Genomic DNA, 17,739 nt, shown 5'->3' on the forward strand with positions numbered 1-17,739 from the left:
GTTCATTTATTTGTGGAACAAACAAGATGGATATTTCTTTCATGTCTTAAAGAAGAACAATTAGTACCAACATATATCAACAACAAAATGGTGACAGTACTTTGGACATATAACAAATACTTAGGAAATGAGCAAACATGACAAAACAAGACCAGTCCTTATTTTAACATAAAGAACAATGGCGGTACAATTCAGTTATGTGTTTCACTACATACACCTGCCATAACCAGCGAAGCAGTTAAACAGTTACACCAGGCCTAAATGTCCTGTTTGTACTCGGTATGGGTTGGTTGATTGGTGGTGATTATTGCTGGCTGGGTGGGGTCGACACATTTCAGAACCCTATTTGATTTCAGGGTTCTCCTCAGGACCAGGACTTGGTCATTCACATTTGAGGTGAGGGAATTCTCACGGGTGATGATGCCTTATGAACTCAAGGGGTGTGGTCCTTTTTCTCTTGTTGTGTCCAGAAATGACTGCGGCGGTTGCTGGTGCTTCAATATGATATTCATGCTTCAAAATAATTAGATGATGACAGGGGGGACTTGGTAATGGCTTTCAAGCTGTAGCTTGTGAATGGTTCTCATGGGGGCCTCACATGGTTCTTCTCCTCATGTACGATGTACATCCTATGTACTCTGTCCCTGTTGTAAATCACAGATACCCCTTTATCTAAATCCTCCCCCCACCACCAAGTATAAATCACCCAAATCTTTTTCACTTGCCCTTATTAATGTCCGCTCGCTCGGGAAACACCGACAGGACATAGCCGACCTGATGGAGGACAATAGTTTAGACTTACTATTTATGACAGAAACTTGGATGGATAGTACGTCCGATCCAGATATAGTGATTGCAGCTCCAAAAGTCTTTTCCATCCATAGACTGGACAGACAACGCAAGAAAGGTGGTGGGATTGCCGTCATTTTACGCGACACTTTTATCGCCAGAACCAACATGATCTCACTACCATCGTGTGAAGCTCTGCAATTTTCTATCAAACTGATTCCCTCCTATAACTTTAATGGGATCCTTTTGTATCATCCACCAGGATCAAGGACCGGATTCATTTCCGACCTCAGGTCCATTCTGGAATCTTCAGCCCTTGATAGTTCCCTCACTGTCCTCGGTAATTTTAACTTTCATTTTGACAAAACAGAGGACAAAGATACTGCTGCGCTCATCCACACATGACGGGGGCCATATATTGGATGGCATTTTTACCAACTCACAGGATTTACAAGTCTCTCAAATCCTTCCAGTTACTTGGTCAGACCACCATGCCATTATGGCGTCACTAACCATTCAAGACATTGGTGCCTCCACACTACCATCCAACTCTCAACAGTCCTTCCAGGCGTGGAATGACATTGATAGTTCCAGCCTGAAAACTCTCTTAACCAAATCCACTCCCCCTCTATCAACCGACCCTAACACCGCCACATCCCAATTCTATGAGTGGGTGGGCTCGGCGGCATCCTCCCTGGCCCCGGTTAAACAACGGTCTCGCAATAGATCTACCCCGTCGGCCCCCTGGTATTCGGAGGCCTTAAGAGAACAAAAAAACAGTGTAGGAATAAGGAGAGGCACTGGAGGAAAGACTACTCTGTTGAAGCCAAAATTAAGTATAAAGAAACGGTAGCCAAATATAAAACCATGATTAATGAGGCCAAGAAAAAATTCTTTAGCGTTAGAATCGAAATGGCCAAAAACTCCAATAAAGCTCTGTACGAAACTACTAAGCAGCTAGCAGGATACTCCACAAACCTGACTCCACCTCCCTCCCAACCCCTCTGTGACGCCATAGCCAGCTTCTTCTTTAGTAAAGTCAACGACATCTATTCTGACTATGCTAATAACACCAAACTCCCTCCCAACTTGTCGACCGCCGCTAATACTGGACCCATCCTCTCTCAGTTCGCAGAAATTTCTAGTTCCCAGATAGCTGATATTATATCCACCATTAGATCAGGTTCTGCTCTTGACCCCTGTCCATTTAAAGTACTGCTACCTGTTATTGAAACGGTTCTTCCTGCCATCACCTCTATCTGCAACGCCATGTTTAGTACAGGCACTTACCCTGATATTCTAAAAAAAACCCCTCATTAAACCACTCTCAAATAAGCCACATCTCGACATGAAAGAACCTAAGAGCTATCGACCTATTGCCAGCCTACCAGTACTGGCTAAAAAAACTGAAAAAGCTCTGAATCAACAACTCTCCGCGTTCTTAGAGCAACTTCATTTACTTGATGAATCCCAGTTTGGCTTCCGCCAATTCCATGGGACGGAGACGGCTCTGATCAAAGCGGCAGATGATATTAGATCCATCCGCGATGCTGGGGGTACAGCAGTCTTGATACTGCTTGATTTATCGGCAGCCTTCGACACGGTTGATCATGCTACGTTGATCGACCTCGTCGAAAACATGGGTGTCCAGGAAAATGCCAGTAAACTTCTGGCCTGTTTTCTGGCCAATAGAACCCAGGTGGTCACAATGGGACCCTTTCACTCTTCCACCTTGTCCCTGCCATGTGGAGTACCTCAAGGCTCATCCCTAAGTCCGACACTTTTCAACATCTATGTGTGGGACTTAGCCAATGTTATTCGTGCACATAGGATGAGCCTTACTACCTATGCAGATGACACACAGTTGGTCCTTGCCATTAAGAACAACGGCCATAAAATAGCGGAAGATCTTAAATCAGGCATGGTAGCAATTGGGAGCTGGATGGCTTCCAATTCCCTAAAATTAAATTCCGACAAGACGGAAGTAGTCATCTTCGGACCGCTGACTCCGGAATGGTCATCCAATTGGTGGCCATCCTCATTAGGCTCGCCTCCCGAGCCTGTGAGTAAGGTGAGGAACCTGGGAGTCATTTTTGATAACCGCCTCACTTTTCATCCACACGCTAACCAGATCACCTCCTCAGCCTTCCACAAACTAAGACTCATCAAAAAAATCCTCCCCTTTCTTCCTGATACAGCTGGTAAAACCCTGGTTACTTCCCTTGTATTGTCCACCTTGGATTACTGCAACGCTTTATTCCTCAATGCACAAGAAGGAGTTTTAAACAAAATGCAAATTATACAAAACTCAGCTGCCAGGCTACTGGGAAAAATTCCCAAATATCAATCCGCCTCGGACACAATCAGAGAGTTACACTGGTTACCCATCAGAAACAGAATAACATTCAAAACTCTCTGTATTGTGTACAAGGCCTTGCATAATATGGGACCAGCATATCTTGTCCAAAATCTGATTCCCTATTGTCCGTCCAGAACACTACGTTCTTCAAGTCTAATTGATCTTGTGGTTCCTCGGACCAAAACTGTTTCATGGGGTGACAGCTCCAAAATTGTGGAACACGCTGCCCCATTTGATTCAAGCCAGTCCTTCCCTCTGGTCCTTTCGTAAGCAACTTAAGACCTGGCTCTTTAATCACTAGACTCAGCTCCCCCCTCTCAGGTTAAATATTACAGATATCTTAGCGCCGAGACGCCCATGGGCCTTTGTTCACACTTTAGAAATATCATTAATAATAATAATAATAATAATATGTGAAGCGAATGATTTCTGGCAGAACCCGTGATGCATTGACATTTTTGTGCAGTGTAATGCCAGTGGCGGGGAACACAAGTATTTCAATGACTTCCGCATTGTTGGCATACCAGGGAGAGATGATGCAGCAGAGGAGGAACTCGATCGGGAACTTATACATAATTGAAGGAGCTGAGCCCTTCATTGAAAGACTCGCAATCCCCACCGCCGGCATTACACTGCACAAAAATTTCATAAGGCTACCTTAAGATGCTTGATAGAACTGTATCCAATTCTGAGTGCACTCCTGACAGATATTGTTCCTCTTAGGTGCTGATAAGCAGGAGTTGTTTTTGATAGTTTAGTCCATTAAAATGATTATATCACATTTCATATTGCAACATTGTGCGCTATTAAATCCTTTATTGAAAAAGCATCATGAATCACAGCAGGGTCATGGTTGCGGGGCGGCGTGGCGGCTGCGCATGGTGTGCCGGGATGACAGGCATTGGATTTGTTATTTTCGGGTGGCGTTTCTCAATGTACCCGTGTCGAGTATGTGCTTTTCATTAATTATGCAAGTTTAGAAACTCAGTATAACTTAAATGTTTATCTGTTATTAAGATAAATTTTTATATATATTTTTGATGACCCTATATATTTTGTGATCATGTGAAAGCATAAGGTAAATCATGCACTTGTGTTAATTTAATTACGCTGCCTAGACATATTAATGCCAGGCTTTCTTCGAAAGGTTCTAGGCATCGTACAAGGTCCAACAAAGTCTTTTCACTATGTTTACTCATATGTGAGCTTGGTGTTTATAGGTGATATGGTATAATCACCACGTATGTATTGGCTTTGAGAAAGACCAGTTTGGTTGAAACGCGTCAGCCGAATAAAACTTTCTTTGGAAACCTTAAAAAAAAAAAGAACCAGCAGGGTCACAATCACAATCTTGCCAGTGGTTTTCTCCTGCCCTGTAAAATGACCATAGCTTTGAGTGTTACAGGTGTGTTGGTATGTTATATATGTGAGCTACTATTATCATACTTTGGATCAAGTCATGGTGTGCATCACAGAAGTTTGATTTTATCCATCATAATGAGGACCACATGATGTTGTGTGTTACACAACTGAGCTTTTCCTATCACTGTGATGACCACCCCACTAGGTCTGTTGCAAAATTGTGCTAGGACCTAAAGTACTGTTACCAAGAATTAACTTCTTTCCATAACAAATAGGAATATATCTCATTGTATGTAACACATTAATTTGGGTTTATCAAGTGCAATGAGCACTAGATGCCATGACATGTTTCAAGATCGCTTGTTTTCATACACCACATTAAGGAGCACATCGTGCTATCTGTTACAACATGAGAGATTGTCTATTTATCATAGAAGGCAATTTCATATAGTTTTACATGGATGTGCATGTTTTAAATATCACCAGGAGGGCAATATCATGCAGTGCACTACAGCTGCATGTTGGTTTATTTCTTCATTTGTAATTAATCGCAGAGACTTTGTGATGTGCTGGCATACAATAACAAGGCTACCGTAGCATTCTTAATAGACATAGACCAATTCCTCATTACAACTGTATTCATGTGAGACTGGTCCGTCCCATCTGGTGTCACTAAATATGATGTGTTTAAGACTTCTAGTCCATCAAACTCATAACGACATCACAGTGCATGTTTTAACTCTCTGTGATATTACACCACACTCTGATGAAAAAAAACTCTTGCGTGTTTTTATCCATCAAAATGAGGACTACATTGTGGTATGCAATTCAGATGACCATGTGTGTAAATTGTGAGGTTTTATACATTGCAAAAAGGAGCATAGCAAAGCTCATGTTACAGTTTTCTTTTGTGTTTCTAACATGTAGTAGACACTGCCACAACTTTACATGTGTATCAAGCATTTGAACCTTTCTTCTGGACACTGAAAACCATTTCATATTTTGTGTATCACAAGAAGGTGCTCTTTTATGCTTTACAATTGCTCCTATTTAAAGGTGGCTTGTGCTCCTATGTGCACTTATAGGTCACACTGAGGACCATGTTAAATTGTGTGAGACAGGTTTGTGTACCTTTATCTGCCACAAGTAATATTGTGGTGCCTATTACAGAGGTTGGCGTTTTTATCTATCACAATGAAGACTGTATCAAGATGTGTGTCATAATTGTGTGTTTTTATCCAACACAATGAGGACCACACTTTGGTTCATTTTAGACATGTGTGCTTCTGCTATCACAGAGTCACATCATGTGATATTGAACAAGTTCATGTTAATGTAGCTTAATTAGAAGTACTACATTATTGTGATTTAGTTTTATTGCACATTCCTTTAACAGTAAGCTCCATTAACAGTAAGCTTCTTTAACATTATGTTGGGTATTAGTAAAGCGTTTTTATCCATCACAATGAGGACTGTATCAAGATGTGTATAACAACTGTGTGTTTTTATCCAACACAATGAGGACACATTTTTGTGCAGTTTAGACAAGTGGGCTTCTTCTATCACACAGTCACATCATGTTGAATTGAACAAGTTCATGTTAATTTAGCCATCATTAAAAGTGAATTAGTGTTATCACATATTCCTTTAACAGAAAACTCCTATGACATTATGCTGTGTATTAGTAATGTGTATGATCTTAAGTAACTAAAAGAATCTATATTGTATTGTATCTTGGAAATGTGTGCACTCATCCATCACAATGAGGGCTCTATACAGGCCTGGTCCCTAGGACATGCATCATCCAGCCAATCGACCATCATAAAAAAGCAAAGGTGCTAATGTGCACAGGTATACATTTACACTTGCAAAAAGAGGACTAGTGAATGTGAGTAAATACTTCTGTGTGTGGGGTTAGTGAATTTCAGAGAGCCTTGTTGTTCTGTAAAGTATTTGTGTGCCTGCAAATGTGCTACTGTGTAACTGTCCACAAACATTTCTTCAGCCCATTCCAACCCAGGGAACAATCTGATATTCACTTCTAACACGTGCCAGATTAAATCTGTTTCCAGGGTTGGAAGTGGAAGCAATCAGACTAAAAATTGGAAATAGCATAGATGAAGAGATTATTCCATAGGGAAAAATGTTTTTAAAATGTTATTACTTCTACTTGCTTCAGAATATTTCCCAACATCTAAGCATGCAAACTTGTTCAAGGGAAAATGGAATTCTCAAAAGAAAATGAAGACTACCCCTTGAAATACATCCTCTGTAGCTGTATGCTAACTGTCCCCAAGGCAACCTTTGTGAATTAAAAAGCAGCTTGCTCATGTAATCCAAAATTATAATAAATGTAGCACTTGGTGTAGTGAATTGAGTAAATGTAAATGTATAGTATTTATATAGCACACTCCTACCCAGAGGCCTCATAGCGCTGTATTCATACCGCTGTGGAACCCATCCCGGCATTCCTGTGAAATGTCGACTCCTGGGCACCTCAAGGTGAAGCCAGGCATCCAAGCGCTGCTGGGGCCGTTGTGGAGATTAAGCAAGCTATTGCCCAGAGTCACAGAGTGGGACCCATGATTAGACTAGGCACCGAGGCAAGAATTATCAGGTCTGGGGAAATTGAGTCCAAGAACTGCCGAGGCGGGAATTGAACCCTGGTGCCGGGCCAGACCTCTGCATCAGGGTCTGCCGCTCTAACCATTAAGCTACTCTTCTCCAGTAAATGATAAAGGAGTATAAAAGGTGTTTGTCTATATGAATCACAGCAGGGTCACAATCACAATCTTTCCAGTGGTTTGCTCATACCCTGCACAATGACCATAGCTTGGAGTGTTACAGGTGTTTTGGGGTTTTATATAAGTGAGCTACTATTATACTTTGAATCGAGTCTTGGTGTGCATCACAATTGTTTGTTTGTATCCATCACAACGAGGACCATATGATGTGTGTTATACATCTGAGCTTTTGTATATCACTGTGAGGACCACCCCACTAGGTCTGATGCAAAGTTGTGCTATTATCTAAGCTATTGTTACCAAGAATGAAATTATTTCCATCACAAATAGAATTATACTACATTGTATGTTACAAATTAATTTGGGTTTATTAAGTGCAATGATCACTAGATGCCTTGAAGTGTTACACGATTGTTTGCCTTGATACATCACATTAAGGAGCACATCATGCTGTCTGTTAGTAATATGAGAAAATATCTATGTATAACAAAAGACAATCTCATACAGTGTTTTACAAAGATGTGCATGCTTAACCATCACCAGTGGGGCAATATCATGCAGTGCACTAAAACTGCATGTTGATTTACCTCTTCATTTGTAATTCATTGCAGAGAATTTGTGATGTGCTTGCCTAGCATCATAAGGCTGCCTTAAGATACCTCATAGAAACAGACCTGTTCCTCATTAAGACTGCATTCCAGTGAGAGACTGGTCCTCCCTGGTGTCAATAAATATGAATTGTTTAAGAACTGTAGTCCATCAAACTCATTATAGCATCACACTGCATGTTTTTAACTCGGTGTGCTATTACACTGTACTCTAAAACAAAAACACAACAGTGTTGTTATCCATCAGAATGACGACTATATTGTGGTAGGCAATTCATGTGACCATGTGTATAGCGTGTAAGCTTTTATGTAATGCAAAAAAGGGCACATCATGGCGCATGTTACAGAATTGTGTTGAGATTTTTAACATATTATAGACCCTGCCACAACTTTATAAGTGTATCAATCATATGAACATCTGTTCAGGACACTAAAAACAACTTCATATTGTGTGTCACAACATTGTGCTCCTTTATGCTTTGCAATTGCTCCTATATATATGGGGTTTATGCTCCTATGTGCACTTTATAGGTTAAACTGAGGATCATATTACATTGTGTGAGACATGTTTGTGTGCATTTGTCTGCCTGGGGAAATATGCTGCCTATTGGAGAGGTTGGTGTTTTTATCCATCACAATGAGGCCCATATCAAGATGTGTGTCACAATTGTATGTTTTTATCCAACGCAATGAGGACCATATTTTGGGGCATTTTAGGCATGTGTGCTTCTTGTATCACAGAGGAATATCATGTTGCGTTGAGCAAGTTCATGATAATGTAGCTATCATTAAAAATACAACATTAATGTGATTTTGTGTTTTCGCATATTCCTTTAACAGAAAGCTCCTTTAACAGTAAGATGGTTTAACAATATGCTGTTTAGTTGTAGTGTGTATGATCTTAGGTAACTCAAAAAACTATATTGTATTTCATCTTGGAAATGAATGCACTTTTCTATCACACTGACGGCGCTATGCAGACCTGGTTCATAGGACATGAATTTATCTACATCACAAAAAATCCCAAGGGTTAATGTTGTGTGCCTTTATCTGCCACAGGAAATATTATGCTGCCTATTACAGAGGTTAGTGCTTTTATCCATTGCAATGAGGACCATATCAAGATGTGTGTCACAACTGTGTATTTTTATCAAACACAATGAGGACACATTTTGGTGCATTTTAGACACGTGTGCTTCTTCCATCACAGAGTAACATCATATTGTATTGAACAAGTTCATGTTAATTTAGCCATCATTGAAAGTACCACATTAATGTGAATTAGTGTTATCACTTATTCCTTTAACAGAAAGCATTTATAATATTATGCTGTGTATTAATAAAGTGTATGACTTGAGTAACTAAAAAAAAGTATATTGTATTGTACCTTGGAAATGCGTGCACTTATCACTCACAATGACGGCTCTATACAGCCTGGTCCATAGGACATGCATCATCCATCGAACGATCAATCCCAAAAAAGCACAGAGGCTAATGTGCACAAGTACATATGTACACTTGGAAAAAGATGACTATTGAATGTGAGCAAACATTTTTTGTGTGTGGATAGTGATCTTCACAGGGCTTTGTTGCTCTGCAAACTAGTTGTGTGCCTCCAAATGTGTTCCTTTGTAACTGTCCCCAAACAATTCTTCGGCCCATTCCCACCCAGGGAACAACTGAGATTCACTTCTACAAGTGCCAGATTAAATCTGTTTCCAGGATGGAAAGTGAAAGGAATCAGACTAAAAATTGGAGATGGCATAGCTGAAGGGATTCCTTGACAGGGGAAAATGTTTTTCAAATGTTATTACTTCTACTTGCTTTGTAATATTTCCAGAAATGTAAGCATGTAAACGTGTTCAAAGGAAAATGGAATTCTCAAAAGAAAAGGAAACCTACTCCTTGAAATATATCCTCTGTAGCTATAAGCTAACAGTCAACAAGACAACCTTAGTGAATTAAAAAGCAGCTTGCTCTGTATCCAAAATGATGATAATAAACGAAGCACTTGGTGTTGTGAATAGAGCCAATGATTAAAGGGTATGAAGCTGTTTGTCTACATGAATCACAGCAGGGTCACAATCACAATCTTTCCAGTGCTTTGCTCATACCCTGCACAATGACCATAGCTTGGAATGTTACAGGTGTTTTGGGGTGTTATATAAGTGAGCTACTATTATACTTTGAATCAAGTGTTGGTGTGCATCACAATTGCTTGTTTTTATCCATCGCAACGAGGACCGTATGATACTGTGTGTTACATATCTGAGCTTTTTCCTAGCACTGCGAGGACGACACCACTAGGCCTGTTGCAGAGTTGTGCTATTATCTAAACTACTGTTACCAAGAATGAACTTCTTTCCATCACATATAGGATTATATTACATTGTATATTACAAATTAATGTGGTTTTATTAAGTACAATGATCACTAGATGCCTTTAAGTGTTACAAGATTGTTTGCCTTGATACATCACATTAAGTAGCACATCATGAATTCTGTTAGTAATATGAGACAGTATCTATGTATAACAGAGGACAATCTCATGCACTGTTTTACAAAGATGTGGCTGCTTTAACCCCTTCGATGCGGCAGCGATTCCCCTGGTGTGCTGTAAACAGCACGAACAGGGGCGGGCCGTGACGAACCCCAGCCGTCATCAGCACACGAGCACCGTAGTGCATGACGGCTGGGGTTCGTCATGAGCATGGAAGGGGTTAACCATCACCAAGTGGGCAATATCATGAGGTGCACTAAAACTGCCTGATGGTTTACCTCTTCATTTGTAATTCATTGCAGAGAATTTGTGATGTGCTTGCCTAGCATCATAAGGCTGCCTTAAGATACTTCATAGACACAGACCTGTTCCTCATTAAGACTGCATTCCAGTGAGAGACTGTTCCCCTCTGGTGTCAGTAAATATGAATTGTTTATGAATAGTAGTCCATCAAACTCATAACAGCATCACACTGCATGTTTTAACTCTGTGTGCTATTACACTGCACTCTGAAAGAAAAAAATCACATGCATGTTTTTATGCATCAGAATGAGGAATACATCGTGGTAGGGGAATATTCATGGGACCATGTGTATAGCATGTGAGCTTTTATGTATTGCAAAAAAGGGCACATCATGACGCATGTTACAGAATTGTGTTGAGATATTTAGATTATGCTCTTATGTGCACTTTAAGGGTTAAACTGAGGACCATATTAAATTGTGTGAGACAGGTTTGAATGTCTGCCAGAGGAAATATGCTGCCTATTAGAGAGGTTGGTGTTTTTATCCATCACAATGAGGACCTTATCAAGATGTGTGTCACAATTGCATGCTTTTATCCAATGCAATGAGGACCATATTTTGGGGCATTTTAGCCATGTGTGCTTCTATCACAGAGAAATATCATGTTGCATTGAGCAAGTTCATGATAATGTAGCTATCATTAAAAATACCACATTAATGTGATTTAGTGTTTTTGCATATTCCTTTAACAGAAAGCTCCTTTAACAGTAAGATGCTTTAACAATATGCTGTTTAGTTGTCATGTGTATGATCTTAGGTAACTCAGAAAACTATATTGTATTTTATCTTGGAAATTAATGCATTTTACCATCACACTGACTGCTCTATGCAGGCCTGGTCCATAGGACATGAATTTATCACCATCACAAAAAATCCCAAGGGCTAATGTTGTGTGCCTTTATCTGCCACAGGAAATAATATGCTGCCTATTACAGAGGTTAGTGTTTTTATCCATCACAATGAGGACCGTATCAAGATGTGTGTCACAACTGTGTGTTTTTATCCAACACAATGAGGACACATTTTGGTGCATTTTAGACAAGTGTGCTTCTTTTATCACAGAGTGACATCATATTGTATTGAAAAAGTTCATGTTAATTTAGCCATCATTAAAAGTACCACATTATTGTGAATTAGCGTTATCACCTATTCCTTTAACAGAAAGCATGTATAACATTATGCTGTGTATTAGTAAAGTGTATGACCTTGAGTAACAAAAAAAACTATATTGTATTGTACTTTGGAAATGCATGCACTTATCCATCACAATGACGGCTCTATACAGCCTGGTCCATAGGACATGCATCATCCATCGAACGATCCATCACAAAAAAGCACAGAGGCTAATGTGCACAAGTACATATGTACACTTGGAAAAAGATGACTATTGAATGTGAGCAAACATTTTTGTGTGTGTGGAAAGTGATCTTCACAGGGCTTTGTTGCTCTGCAAACTAGTTGTGTGCCTCCAAATGTGTTACTTTGTAACTGTCCCCAAACAATTCTTCAGCCCATTCCCACCCAGGGAACAATCTGAGATTCACTTCTACAAGTGCCGGATTAAATCTGTTTCCAGGATGGAAAGTGAAAGGAATCAGACTAAAAATTGTAGATGGCATAGCTGAAGTGTTACTTGACAGGGGAAAATGTTTTTCAAATGTTATTACTTCTGCTTGCTTTGTAATATTTTCAGAAATGTAAGCATGTAAACTTGTTCAAGGGAAAATGGAATTCTCAAAAGAAAATGAAACCTACTCCTTGAAATATATCCTCTGTAGCTATAAGCTAATAGTCCACAAGACAACCTTTGTGAATTAAAAAGCAGCTTGCTCTGTATCCAAAATGATGATAATAAACGAAGCACTTGGTTTTGGGAATTGAGCCAATGATGAAGGGGTATAAAGGTGTTTGTCTACATGAATCACAGCAGGGTCACAATCACAATCTTTCCAGTGGATTGCTCATACCCTGCACAATGACCATAGCTTGGAATGTTACTGGTGTTTTGGGGAGTTATGTAAGTGAGCTACTATTATACTTTGAATCAAGTCTTGGTGTGCATCACAATTGTTTGTTTTTATCCATCGCAACAAGGATTGTATGATGTTGTGTGTTACATATCTGAGCTTTTTCCTAGCACTGCGAGGACGACACCACTAGGCCTGTTGCAGAGATGTGCTATTATCTAAACTACTGTTGCCAAGAATTAACTTCTTTCAATCACAAATAGGATTATATTACATTACATTTTTGTCACTGGGTCGTCAAGGAAGGGGTTAAGCTCCGGAAGGAATCAACGTGCGACTTGTTTTTTTATCCCTTTTATTAGGTATGGTTTGAATATGTTTTTATTTTTCACGTCCGAGTTCGTCTGTTTACACAGCTAGTAGAGGTTAGGTATGAATACTGCTTCCGTTCTTCCTCTTATGAGGCCACCAGGTCAGTCATGGACTCGTATGTTCCTCGGTCAGAAAACCACTGGTGAACGTCGGGACATCGACAATATGTAGAAGTGTAGAGGGCCAGTGCAGGGAGTATCACCACACTCAAAGAAGCCACCACCACCAAGTGTAGTCCGGTTAACCCACCGGTTTAGCAGAGGTGTGTCCTCTACTTACTTTGCTGCCCTCCAGCCCAGTGCCCGTGAGCAGCCCGCAGCCGGACTGTACCTTGTTCAGCCACATTCCTCCTAGAGCGTGGCAGAGCGAAGCGTGAAACGGTTGGCCTCCTGGCGACTCCTCCTCTGCAGGGGTTACCTCCCCACTTGTTGCAGGCGATGAGGTCCCATTTCTCCATCACGCGCGCTGGTTCACCTGGCTCTCTCCGCGTTCTTTAGGTCTCACTTCTTCCTCAGCATCCGTTCCAACATCCATTTCCGCTTTCATCAGCGGGGCTCTCTCTCCCCATTGGTCAGGGGGCAGAGACGTCATCCGGACTTGCTGACCGCCTTCTTCTTGGGTGTCAGAGTCCTGTTCCCTAAAGGGACAGACCGGAGAAAAATCCTGTACACAGAGGAAGAGTGCCTCTTTCACCATAGTCACCGGGGAGTGTGGAATCTCCTCCAATAAGTCATCCTCGACATTGTGACACAGTTACAAATTCATTTGAGTTCATCATGTGCATCGAGCACCTGATGTCTTAAGATACCTAATAGAAACAAACCTGTTCCTCATTGCATGTGCATTCCTGTGAGAGACTGGTCCCCTCTGTTGTCAATGAATATGAATTACATCACAGTGCGTGTTTTAACTCTGCGCTATAACACCTCACTCTGAAAACAACATCTCACACATATTTTCATCCATCACAATGAAGACTGCTTTGTGTTATGCAATTCATGTGACCACGTGTATAGCATGTGAGCTTTTATCCATTGCAAAAAGTAGCACATCATGACGCATGTTACAGTTTTGTGTTGCCATTTTAAACATGTAATACACACTGCCACAACTTTATATGTTTCAAGCATATGAACGTTTGTTCTGGACACTGAAAACCATTTCATACTGTATGTCACAAGATTGTGCTCTTTGGTGCTTTACAATAGCTCCTATTTAAATGTGACCTACGGTCCTATAGGCAGTGGTGTGACTAAGAACCATATTAAACTGTGTACAACAGGTTTGTGTGCCTTTATCTGTCACAAGAAATATTATGCTGCCTATTACAGAGATTGGTGTTTTTCCCATCACAATGAGGATTGTATAAAGATGTGTGTCAGAATTGTGTGTTTTTATCCAACACAATGAGGACCACATTTTGGTGTATTTTGGACATGTGTGCTTATTCTATCACAGAGTCACATCAATCAATCAATCAATCATTTGTAAAGCGCACTACATACCTGTGAAGGTCTGAAGGCGCCGGGGGGGCGGGGGGGGTGCTACTGATCAAACAGCCAGGTCTTGAGTACCCTCCTGAAGGTCACCAGGTCTTGCGTCTGTCGTAGGTTCGGTGGGAGGGTATTCCATGTCTTGGCGGCGAGGTGGGAGAAGGATCTCTCACAGGTGGTTGTTCTTTGGATGTGCGGGACGGTGGTGAGTGAGAGGTCGGCAGAGCGGAGCTGGTGGTTAAGGAAGTAGAAGGAGAGCTGTCTGTTGAGGTAGGCTAGGCCGGTCTTGTGGAGTGCCTTGTGTGCGTGGATGAGGAGCTTGAAGGATATCCTCTTGTTGACAGGGAGCCAGTGCAGGTTTCTCAGGTGGGGGGTGATGTGACCGTGGCGTGGTACATCAAGGATCATTCGTGCAGAAGCAGAAGCCCTTAGGTCGTTGATCTCGGCGTGTTTCCAGATCTCTGGGAAGGTCGCGGTCTCGAGGGAGAGATTGATGACGTTGCGCAGGTGGGGTGCAATGGAGCTGCTTGCTCTGTTGAAGACGTGGTGCGGGAATGGGTCTGACAGAGAGCCTGAGTGGATTGTGCGCATGGTCTTGATGGGCAAATTTTGCGAATTCACGATCCGCGGATTTGCGAATTCGCAATCCGCAAAATTCACGAATTTGCGGATTTTTTTATTTTTGCGTGTTCGCGGGGCGCTTGGCGTGTTCGCGGGGCGCTTTGCGTGTTCGCGGGGGTTTTTTTTGTGCGAGACCGCGATGCGCGCTTCTGCCCTCTGCCCCACTCGTTCTTGTGCCATTCTGCCCTCCGCCCCACTCGTTGTTGTGCCCTTCTGCCCTCTGCCTCACTTGTTGTTGTGCCCTGCTGCCCTCTGCCCCACTTGTTGCTGTGCCCTTCTGCCCTCTGCCCCACTCTGTGACTTTCTGCCCTCTGCCCCACTCCTGTTTTGTTTTAGAATGGCGCCGGCAAGCTGCCAGCGCCATTCTAAAATAGTTACTAAGTTAGCTTCATCAGGAAGCACTAATAGATAAAATAAAGCAGGTGCTCGTGCGGGACGGTGGTGAGTGAGAGGTCGGCAGAGCGGAGCTGGTGGTTAAGGAAGTAGAAGGAGAGCTGTCTGTTGAGGTAGGCTAGGCCGGTCTTGTGGAGTGCCTTGTGTGCGTGGATGAGGAGCTTGAAGGATATCCTCTTGTTGACAGGGAGCCAGTGCAGGTTTCTCAGGTGGGGGGTGATGTGACCGTGGCGTGGTACATCAAGGATCATTCGTGCAGAAGCATTTTGAATACGTCGTAGTCGTTTGTTGAGCTTGGTCGGGGCTCACGTGTAGAGTGCGTTTCTTTAGTCGAGTCTGCTGCTGACGGGGGCCTGGGTGACTGTCTTTCTTGCATCTGTCTGGATCCATCCGTAGATCTTGCGGAGCATGCAGAGAGTGTTGAAGCAGGAGGAGGAGACGGCGTTGACTTGCTTGGTCATAGAGAGCGTTGAGTCGAGGATGATTCCCAGCTTGCGTGCGTGGTCGGTGGGTGTCGGGGCTGCCCCCAGTGCCGTCAACCACCAGGAGTCGTCCCAGGTTGAAGAGTTGGAGCTGAGGAGGAGGACCTCCGTCTTGTCCGAGTTCAGCTTCAGATGGCTGGTCTTCATCCAGTCGGCGACGGCCTTTATTCCTTCGTGGAGGTTGGCTTTGGCGATGATGGGGTCCTTGGTGAGGGAGAGGATCAGCTGAGTGTCATCGGCGTAGGAGATTATGTTGAGGTTGTGCTGTCGGGCTACGTGTGCGAGCGGGACCATGTAAATGTTGAACAGCGTCGGGCTGAGGGAGGATCCCTAGGGTACACCGCAGATGATCTCGGAGGCTTTGGAACGGAATGGGGGGAGGGGGACGCTCTGGGTTCTGCCAGAGAGGAAGGAGGTGATCCAATCCAGAGCCTTGTCTCGGACCACTGCGGCGTCGAGGCATGCACGTAGTGTGCGATGGCAGATGGTGTCAAAGCGGCAGAAAGGTCTAGGAGGATGAGTGCTGCGGTCTCGCCATTGTCCAGCAGGGTCCTGATGTCGGCGATGAGGGCAGTCTCTGTGCTGTGGTTGCTGCATAACCCTTACTGGGAAGGGTGTGGATTCTGTTTTCTTCGAGGTATCAGGTTAGCTGCCTGTTGACGGCTTTCTCGATGACCTTGGCTGGGAAGGGGAGCAGAGAAATGGGCCGGAAGTTCTTGAGGTCTCTTGGGTCTGCCTTAGGTTTTTAGGTCTCGCCTGCCAATGCGCTTGCGCATTGCTGGCGAGAATTATAGTAAGTGGAAAAGAAAAGTCTACCAAAATGGCTGCGGATCCCATACAGTTCATGTTGGACAGGCGCGTGCACGCCAGCCACATAACACACCACCATTTGTCTGTGCCTCGGCATCAGACATCAAAGGCTGCCGCTCCCCGCCCCTCTCGTGCACATCGCGCACCACCATTTGTCTGTGTCTAGGCATCAGACTTCAAAGGCTGCAGCTCCCCCGCCCACCCCGCCACAGCACGCACACAAGGCACTCTCATTCCCTCCCGCAAGTACTCTTAAATACATTTTCACTCAAATCTTTGCTTACCCATATTAATTCAGCTTTTTAAGGCTCTCAACATCTGTCACAAGGCTCCCTCCTACACTCACCATTAGGAATCACTACCTTCCTTTTATTTATTTATTTTATGTGTTTTTATATAGCGCAGACTTCACCCGAAGATGTCAGAGCACCTATTGCTGCACGTCTCTTTCTCTTTGCTGTTGGCCGCTTCCCTTGCACCTATCTGGCATATCTCTCCATGTCCCCTCATACCCGTCTGGCATTCCTCCCCTCGTCCCCTTGTCATTTCCACTGTTTCCTCACCCGTTGCTGCCATTAGTCAATGCCCTCCACCTCCCCTTCATCTCTTAACTCGCCAGTCACTGGAAGTTGGGAGGGGAACAGCGTGACAGTGCTTCTCTTTGTCGGCAAAGCCAACCGTTTACCTTTAATGTGCTATTATTGCACGCACTCATTATTTCTGTATGTTTGTCTGTATATGCGCTAGGACACCTAGGGCCAGATGTAGGAGCCCTAATACCGGTCGGAAACGGCAGATTTCGTCCGTTTCCGACCGGTATTAGGGTTTTCAGATGTAGGGGGCTGAAAATTACAGAATCGCTATATTTACAGATTCGGTAAAATTACCGATTCGGTAAATTACCGAATCGGTAAATATACTGATTCTGTAATTA

The sequence above is a fragment of the Lissotriton vulgaris genome, chromosome 6 (genome assembly GCF_964263255.1).
Source record: "Lissotriton vulgaris chromosome 6, aLisVul1.2, whole genome shotgun sequence".
In the NCBI taxonomy this organism is placed as follows: Eukaryota; Metazoa; Chordata; class Amphibia; order Caudata; family Salamandridae; genus Lissotriton; species Lissotriton vulgaris.